The sequence below is a fragment of the Anguilla rostrata genome, chromosome 4, assembly GCF_018555375.3.
Source record: "Anguilla rostrata isolate EN2019 chromosome 4, ASM1855537v3, whole genome shotgun sequence".
NCBI lineage: Eukaryota > Metazoa > Chordata > Actinopteri > Anguilliformes > Anguillidae > Anguilla > Anguilla rostrata.
This window is the reverse complement of record NC_057936.1, coordinates 52,781,321-52,791,555: the sequence shown is the minus strand read 5'-3', so window position 1 is coordinate 52,791,555 and position 10,235 is coordinate 52,781,321.

The window sequence follows — 10,235 nt, the reverse complement described above, 5'->3', positions numbered from 1 at the left end:
ATGATACGAAATCCATACAGTACTTTCACATTGATTTTAGACTCCCAAATTGTGATCTTAAATACTTAAAAGCTGCTGAGGGGGAACATTTTAACTTTGAATTTGTTTGTCAGCTCCTTGTTCTAGAAATGTCTTTTACAGTACTACCAGTGAAAGAAAGATGTGCAGTGAAGCCTGAGAATGAACTCAAGCCTGTACCATGTTTTCTTAATGTTAACACAATGTTACCTGAACACTATTGTTATCATGCTAACGCTCCAGAAACCAACAGTCACGGCACAGGGGATCTGTATTCTCAGCAGGAAGATTCAAACCCAGTGGTAATCAGCCAAAGAGGCAACAGAAATGCACTTGTAAAGCTAATCCTGAGATTCATGTGACGCAGAACCTAGAGATCTGGGCCAATCAGCTGGGTTAGCAATGTCAGCCTCTTCAACAACTGCCCACTCATGCTGCATTCCTTTATTAATTGCCACCATTTTGGGAAAGGTCGTTTTGACCTAGGATTAGGTTATAGTTGCGTTTCACTGTCGCATCTGAGAAGCATTAATGGACATCTGTCCTTCTCTGCCAGTACACCTGTCTCGTCCATTATAAATTGATCTTGATGACTATGCCCTCCTCAACCTTTTTATAAACAGATACAAAATGCATTTGATCAAGGGTGATTCAATACCTAGGCAAATTCAGCTATTAAATCAATACTTGTAGCTACATGATAATAAATATGAAATGTATTATAATATATTCAGGGTGAATCCACTTGAAGCGTCTTCAATATTTTGAGAAATGTAGCAATAATTTAAGATATATGTTGATATATCAGAAATACAACTTTCAGTATTTTGAAACATTAGCATATGATATTTATTTCATTAGAATGTTTACCAGTGATTGGTATGAAGCAGGATATTTTACATCATATATATTTAATCTTTTTTTCAATATTTCTTGAGTGTGAGTCACATTGTTATTTTTATTTTTTGCCTTTTACTTAACTCCACAATTGTCTTCATTCTGATTTCTAAAATCTGATCAATGTGCACACAGCACAAGAAGGACTATCTATAGTCCGAATTCTCTGTGGTGAACAAATGACAAATGAGATTTGTGGACATAGAGATGGATGCACAAAATTCAATATGAACAGGACTAGCTCAGAACAGGCACCTGTAAAAATTTCTGCTATTAATCTTCTCTCCACTCCAAGGCTGAAATGGAGCCTTTTTAAAACAGTGCAATCTCATTCCCTACAGCGCCTCAAACCATGGACCTGCTGTTATGATAACGAAAGCAATACAAAGAAAGTAAAATATGTATGTGCGTGTGTGTGCATGTGTGTGTGCCTGTGTGTGCATGTGTGTGTGTGTGTGTATGTGTGTGTGTGTGTGTGTGTGTGTGTGTGTGTGTATGTGTGCGTTTGCGCGTGTGTGTGTGCGTGTGCTTTCTTGGCGGGAGGGGGGGTGGTGTTATTGCTGGAGAAAGGAGGCAGCATCTTATTGTAGCTCCCTATGAGAACAAATGGGGATGAAGTGCATAGCCCCACGGCATCTGCCTTCATCTGCACCATAACCACAAATCTAGGGAATATGATAATTCACCAAACTGATATTAGCACTATGGAAACCATATGGCAGCAGAATGTTTTTGAAAGCCTATGCAACATTTGTTGTTTTTTTTTATTATTATTATTTATTTATTTATTTATTTTATACAATAATATACTACATTTTATGGAGTTACACCCTTCTACCGAGATTGTGGCACTGGAAATATTTCCGTACAATGCTGGACACTCTGGTCTCTGTACGTTTTTTTTTTGCGAAAGCATCTGTTCTTTCATCAAAATGCATTTTTAGCCTTTATGTTTACCAGTATTTACATAGGAATACAGTCAAGCATAAAGACACATATAGGCTATGGAAATCCCGGTGATAGATCGGGGTTTAGTGGACCTGTAACACCCTCAGTGGTTCCTAGACCACATATCAAAAAGGGCATTAGTTTCTGGCACGGTTGAGAAGTTTGGCTTGGCAGCAGCCCAGAAGTTAATAGCCGGGGATATGTAGGTTATGAATAAGGTGCACTTCCAATGCTCTGAGAGCGGGTGATCATGGACCCTGCTGGCAAAGAGCCTGACCACAGACGTTCCGAACGTCCCCGCTTTTTCCACGAATGTTCCTCTCTCTCACACAGGCCCAAAAATTAAAACATAAACTTGTCACGAGGGAGAGATCATTACATGCATTCAGAGTGAAAGACACTTGCAGACAACTGCCAGAGTAATGGGCCAACTCAAGTTTGCTAGCCTGAGGCTCCTGCCACGTTTCTTTTTTTTTTTGTTTCCTCAAAAACTCAATCTGACGATCCCCCTAATTTTGAGGAGATGCACTGCTCTCTGGCAAATTTTAATTGGCTCAGTGCTGAATTTTTATTTTCCATTGGGATTATGCTGGCTTTTTTTTCTAATATCAACTGAGCATTTTTTTTTTTTTGCACTGTGCAAGGTTTCACGTTTCATATCTGTCTGTGCTTTTAAGATGGAGTTGGATCACAGCTTAACGGAGAGTGCCAGAGGAACTTCAGGTAGGGGTGAGGTGTGTGGGGCGTGAGGGGGGGCTGGGGGGGGAGGGGTGGCCTTTAAACCCACTCCCATGAAGTCTGCCTTTAATAACATTGCTTTATGAAATAATAATTACAATAATGGCAACACATATATGTAATATTGCATTTTTAATAAAGAACGTGATGTGCATGTGCTGCTTTTAAAGACTAATACTTGGATGTAGCATTTGCTTAATATGTGCTTGAAACCTCTCAGTGGTAGTGTAGCAACCGAATAATTTATTAAAACAAATGCCACATTTTACAAAATACCCAAATTAAATATGACCACTACTAAAAGATGTACTGCAAGAGTATAAAATATGCATGAAATTATGTAAATGTGGTGGAAAAACACTTCCAGCTAAACTTGTCTACTGGTTTTCTGTAAGATTGCCAAAACTCAAATAAAAGCCGCATTCAGCTGAATGTTTAGACATCTGGTTACTTTTTCCCTTCAATGGGAGGAAAGTATTCAGTGTCTTGTATGAAAATGGGCAGCAGAGTCTGCAGCTACCTACATCTGAATTTCCACTACAGTGAAAATAGTTACTCAGCACAATTTCCTGTTTGTTATATCATTTTTCTTTCAATAGCACATCAAAGAGGAACCTGCATGTCTGGTACCCTGAGCCCGCCATGTCAAGGGCGTCCTGTCTAAAGTTATTAGTTTGGTCTGAACTTTTAATTCATTTTCACTTAAAAGCAGTGCTGACAATTTAAACGTGTTTGTGCTCCTGTTAAACTTTACATTTAAACCCTTTGTTTTTATTGTTGCACCTTTAAATGAAAATGTGAAGGATCACTTGGTTAATGTACATGAAAGTTAAAAATTAGATTGGCTAAAACAAAGGATGATACACGAAGAATCGGCTGCATTTCACATGTTCATGTCTGCTTGAAACAGACTTGCATATAAGGATGTTTGAATTTTGGTTAAACAATGGCTCGTTCTTGTAAAATCTCTCTCACTCACTCTCTCTCTCTCTCTCCCTCTCTCTGTCTCTCTCTCGCTTACTCTCTCTCTCTCTCTCTCTCTCTCGCTCTCTCTCATCTGCTGCCCCCTGTTGGATTCCAAGGTAGACACTGCAGTACATCCAATATCAAGCACACAAAGGTCTGTTTACATTATTATTATTGTATGGGTACCATGCATAGCTGTCTACTGTTTAAAAAAGCATTGAGACTCTTCTAAATGCATCAAATTTGCTTTTGTTCCCTTAAACATAGTTCTTCCTTCTGATTAAGTGCTCATTTCCCAAAGGTTCATCAATGCCTATTTCATGCATCGCATATCTGTATCTTATTTTGGTCTTGAACAATTGTCCTTCATTCAAGGAGTTACTCAGGCAAAGGAGTTGCTCATGAAAATTATGCATTAGCTGGATGTCTACCTGAAGAGGTTACTTAATTAATGTATCTTGTTTGTGCTTAACTGAACATGAGTGCACTGCACCAGGTGCACTTTTGGTAGTCAGCAACTCAACCTGCTGAAGGCTAGCCTTGATGGGGATGTGACGGAAAGAAAATTGAAGCCAGCGTTTGAAAAAGTATCAGTACGTCTGCTTGAAACCATTATGCAAAATTAATATTCTTGGTCATGCTTATTACAACTTCATACACTGTTGTCTATCTTTGGGTTTCTTTGGTTGCGTATAATTCTGCTACCTCTTTATCAGTACTGGCATAAGCTGCGTACATGGCATTCATTGGTGTCTATGGCCAGACCCATCATTTAATTGCTATAGAACAAAAAAAAGAAAAAAGAAAAAAAGTTTTTTTCTGAAATTGGGTCTTTGCAGCAAAATTCAATTTTCTGTGCTATCAGAATACAGGAGCACTTCTAAGTGTGAAAATACATTAAAAGTCATTACAAGCAATAAAGTCAGATTGTGTACATAGAAATAGCACTTTTCCCGGGTGCAGCTCATAATTCCTCTGGAATGGGCTTTACCATTAGATAATTGACCTTGTCTTTTTTTTTTTTTTTTTTTTTAAGTGGACGCATTTAGCAGCTGAGGGCTGAGATCAAAGCAACAGTGAAAGTCTTAGTCACTCCTCCTTGTAAGCACTAATTTTGATGCTTCAATGAAATCATGTGACTTCTCTGATTCGGAAAATCACTTCTGCACCATGCAACATTTTTGAGCCTTAGAAAGTATGTGTGCCTGGTATACTTTTTAATTATTGGTTGGGGCAAAACACATAGTGTTGATCACATATGGCATGGCTTCATAAAAAGAGCAGGATACTTAGGTGAAGAATAAAAGCTATCTTTATTGAAGTTTACAGATTTAAAGATGGACATTCACTTGATATTGTAGGCATGTTGAATTTCCAGTAAACCATTCAACAACATGTTCTCATGAACAGACAGTCAGTTGTTATGCACGGATAATAGATAAGGTGTATTGGATTTCTTGATAGCAAAAAAATTACAATGATGAGTCATATAAAGGTTTACTTGTTTTACATTAGGTTTAGAAATTTTAAGTCGGTCTATTATTCTATTCTGGGGGCAAGTAAAATTGTTCAGCAACGTTCAAAGTAATGACTATTCAGAGCAGTCTTGATCAGTTGTAAGCATCCTTGGTCGCATTTATCATGCAAATTACTTGACTTAGGTTTCATTGTGATGGGGTGTACGTCATGTGGCCATACCAGGCCTGGATCTAGAGTTGGAAAGAAATTGAGAGATCAATGATCTCTGGAAGGATGTATAAATGGAATTTGGCTCTGACAGCCATTAGCACTGTGCTTCCTCACCAGAATTGAGCAGTTTATGGTTCTGCCATGGGCTGGTCTAGGAAGCTGTTGAATGGATTAATGTTCTGGAAAGGCATGATTCTTCAAGCAGAAATCACACCAACCGGACTAACAGCGCAGGGGAAGAATGCATTTGGCAGAATAGACTATGTTGAGCATGGGATGTGGTTACTGTTTCATACGAGTCCTTATTTTCTTTTTCTTCCACTGGTATGGATAGCATGTGGGCGCATGAAGAAATATCACCTTAAGGATAAAGAAGAGCAGAAAAGCTAACAAGAACTAGAGTCTCACTTTATGAGCCCAATCAGAAAATCAGAGAAGTGAGCTACAGAATTCACTGCAGCAAGAAAGGACCACAGACTTACAAATTCTCATGTTGATTGCATACAAATGGTGTGTTAAGACTATTATATTATTCAAAACTAAAAATAACAAATGTGTTTGTGTATGTACTTTTGCCATTTTTATATATTTAATTGATTTGTGTGGTTCTGGCAAGAACAGTAATACGTTTTTTTTATTCTTTTTTAAATTTTTTTTTTACAAAAATTCCCAGGTATTTTAAAAATTAATATTCACACATCTATATCCCATATGTGCATACATGTTCATCCCTTCTTCTCATACCTATTGATAATTTGATGTGCTCATCGTTCCAACGCATGATTTGAAATATTTTATACACGTTTTTCTTGCCATCATTTTCCCTGAAAATCGGCAGTAACATGCGCCTTCATGAACTGAATCATTATGTCATTTTCTGCCAATTTTGTGCATGTGTCAGACATGCAGTAATATGACCCTTCGCTCTGTAAAATGCACTCTTCTATATATGCCGTCTATGTCCTATAATGCACTGAATACCATTTGATATTATCTTTGAATATTTATCCTAGCTGAATGACAATGGTAGTGATAGAATGAGCCCAGACAGTAAGGCCCCCATTGGTGCCCACTGCCTCATAACTGTTGCTCTGAGAGCCTTGGTCATGAGTGTAAATAAGATTTTCCAACAGATGAGCATAATCTGATTTAAATATCCTATCTGCGATTCTGCAGCCGCACAACGAGCGTTTAAAGTGTCAAAATTAGGAGTAACTGAATATTCAGTCAGTAAACAGGATAGAATTTAGCGTGTCTCATTCAAATGCCATTCATATTCTTTTGGAGGCTGTCTTTGAGTGTCTTGAGATAGAAAACAACTGTGTATACTCATAGGCACTGCAGCATCCATATAATGCTGCTTCCCCATTCATTCCTCACAGAAATCAAATATATTGCAATATACAGTAAACATTGTACTCCTGCCTCACGCCCAATGCACGCTGGGATAGGTTCCAGCACCCCATGCAAACCTGCCCAGGATAAGCGGGTATAGATAATGGATAGATGGATGGATACAATGTCTGAAAGTGTCAATCATTCATATATATATATATTTTTTTTTTATTGCAATGGATTGCATATACCTTGATTATGCATTTTATTTCAAAATATACTGTTTTCAGTATATGCCATTTCCATGAGGGATGCCTCATGGTGAAGTCACAGAAAAACCGGAAGGCTGCTGCGATGCATTTCTGTTTCGGCCACTGATTATTTTGCCCTGCTGCAGAAGCTTTTTAAAAAGGCATGCTCAGACATGTTTTTGGCTTGGGTGCATGGAGTGTCTTTACAGTAGCACATGGTTCTCATGGGGGTGACAATGAGTGTGAAGTGAAATATCAGGTCTAGACCTTTTTATTTCAAACACATGGGCAGCCTACATTGCCATGTATTAGTCATTTGGCCAGAAGTATCTTTAATTAACAAGAGGAATTACATGTCAGCTTACTACTCTTTTATAATTTGAGAGTGTGTTCACATCTAAAATTTAAGACTGCATTTAGATTTTGAAGGTAAGGCCAATGTGTAAATTACTGTATACTGTTCACAAATGCAAGCACAAAGCACCATTCCATCCCGCTGCATTTGCTGTGATTGTGCAAGATGCAATTTCCATATATACTAATGTTTGCCTCGAGACGGGCCGGGTCAAGACAGGACGTGCTGCCTCTAGCCAGTGCTTTAATGGCGCAATATTTTTTTCAGTCTTAAATTTACAGTGTGTATTAAAATGCTTTACTTTATTGAGCACAATTAAGCTAAATGTGGCCATCACGGATATAAGGATCGCTACTGCCTTATCATAGGATTGCCGCTACCGAATGGAGGACAATGAGGGGGATGTAAAATGTGACTGTGAATGTGAAACCTTGCTTTTGAATGTACACTTACCTTCAGAAGCAAAGTATTATCCATTTTCCTCTGCCGTGAAGCACAGTTTGATGTTCACAAGGCCACAAAATATACTGACATTAGAGTAATTGCCATTCCCATTGAATTCTGGATCTGTGAACAGATGCCAGTGAAAAAAAAAATACTAATCTATTTCAGATCGCTCATAACCTATGTTGATAAAAAGACACAAAATCAACATTTAGAACAAGGGAAAATGTTTTATGTGCAGCAAATTTGAAAATATTAAAAGTACCAAGATGAAAAAGGATATGCGGGTATATCAATATGTACAAAATAGATATCATTCTAATTAATGTTAATATCCATAACTACTGGCATACTCATAAGGAATGGTATATGCAAAGATCTCAATAACTGCATTATTGAGTTATACAGACATAGGCACATGGCTTCAGTGTTTGAGTGAACATTAACTTGCTTTGAATTGTTATGCATATTGAGTGGTGGATATCCACAAGGTACAGTATCCACAAAGTTCTGCCCCTAAATATGAAGGAAATTTTGAATTATTCTAATTTCCAATTCCAATAGCAGTCATTTTTCTTCTAATAGCTTTGAGTTATTATTCAGTGTACAGAATTAGGCCTCACAGCTCTGACTCAGCTAGGTTCAGTGCTTCAGGCTAGCCCATCTCAGCTACTCTACACTGTTCCAGATGCTGGAAATGGGCTATTCGTTGTTTATAGCTCCACAGCTGAACTACGCTGTGAACAGTGCCACTTAAAGAAGATGAAATCTGCTATTTTATCTCATGCTAGACTTTGAGACCTTTGTGATTTATCACAAGGTTTGTGTGACAAAAAATGGCAAACATTTATACATCCAATTCCGCTTGTGCAATAGGAAGTGCTGTCACTTGCCTATGAGTTCCACCAAAATGAGGAGGACAGTTTACTTGACAACACAGCCAAAAGAGACAGATTCCACTTCCTCCTGCACACAAGGGGCATTTTTGTAATGCATGGAAAATTATGATAAATGTTGTCATACCTCCATTTGGATATTATTTAAATGTCTAACTTGAGAGAAGCTAGAAGTATACATGTAAGCCTGCTTCTCTATATACAAACACTGATTTAGTGACCTACCATACTCCAATTACATTCAGTTTCAGTAACAAAAAGAATACAGAGATAAGAATTGGCAAATCAGATGTTATTTACTTCTGAGTGTTCACCCATGAAATTAAGAGTTCATTACTACAGCATTCAGAAATTTTTCACCCATAACTTCTAGAGTGCCAAAATTAAAGCAACCCACAAGATGCAGAGTTGAATATGAATATTAGTTTGTCCAACTTCTTTTTTTGTACTAGCACCTTTTAAAATATGATAATAAGCAGGCTTCCAAGGCTTACCTAATGAAATTTATTATCTGAAATAAATAATAAATTAAAAATTCACAATCACAAAAGACAAGACGAACCTCGAAAATTTCCTCAAAAGCAGAACGGGCCTTCTTGGGGACAAACTGATGTGCTTGCTCATCAGATTACTCAACCCATGCCCAGTGGCTGCTATATTTTAGCTTACTGCTTTGTCCAATTTGAAGTCTCCATATTACAAATCATCTGAATTAATGTGTATGTATGTATACGGTTCTTGGTTTTGGGACAAGTAGCATTAGCACCCCCCTCCTTTCCCTCTTGTTCTGTTGTGCTTATGTTGCATATACTGTATACTGTATTTAAAAACAAATTATTTATGTTAATAAAAAACCATTGATTGATTGAGTATGAAAAAGAACAAGTACATGAAACAGCAAATTGAGTTTGCAAGTTTTGTTGAATTTAATGGCATATACTGTATACACACAGTATTTCACGACAAATAAATGTAGTCTTGCCAAACAAAGTCAAAGCAAACATTTGGTTTTGATAAATTTACAAGCTCTATCTGTGGGCTACTGACCGAAGTCCACCTGTGAGCTTGTGCTTGAGAGTGCCTGCTGACTGAGGCAATATCTTTTTTAGTCAATGCTAACTTTCCCATAGTATTCTATGGCCAGCAGTGTAGAAAAGAGTCAGGGTATCATGGGCCAGTACATCGGGTTCCTGTCCTGTTAAGCTGCAGCACTTCCTGTCTAGGTGCAGGTGGCTCCGCTCTGGCTTGAGAGGCACAATTGCTGGTTTCAAATGTAGCATTCAAACTGAAAGAGTTCTGGATCCTGGAGCTAATGTAAACCCCCATGAATCTCTGCATATGGTTGCTAGCTCTCTCTTGAAAGGGTGGAATTGTTATAACTATATATTAAAAGTTAAAATTAGCAAATGTGATCTAGGCAATAATACACAATACACAGTCCTCTCTGCTAGTTTTCTCCATATATTTCCTCAATACTGGTAAGTCATTGATCAATTATAATAAAAAAGAGTCAAAGAAAGATCAATAACTAGTAGTGACACTATATCTCTTGCAATCTACTGATGTTCAATGATTACTGTAACATTTATAAGGAAATGTCTAATCCAAAATGTGTTCTATTATAAGAGGGTGATCTGCTTCCAATGAACATCTATACATGCTCATGTATAGTTTAGAGCTGATAGGAACAGCTCAGTT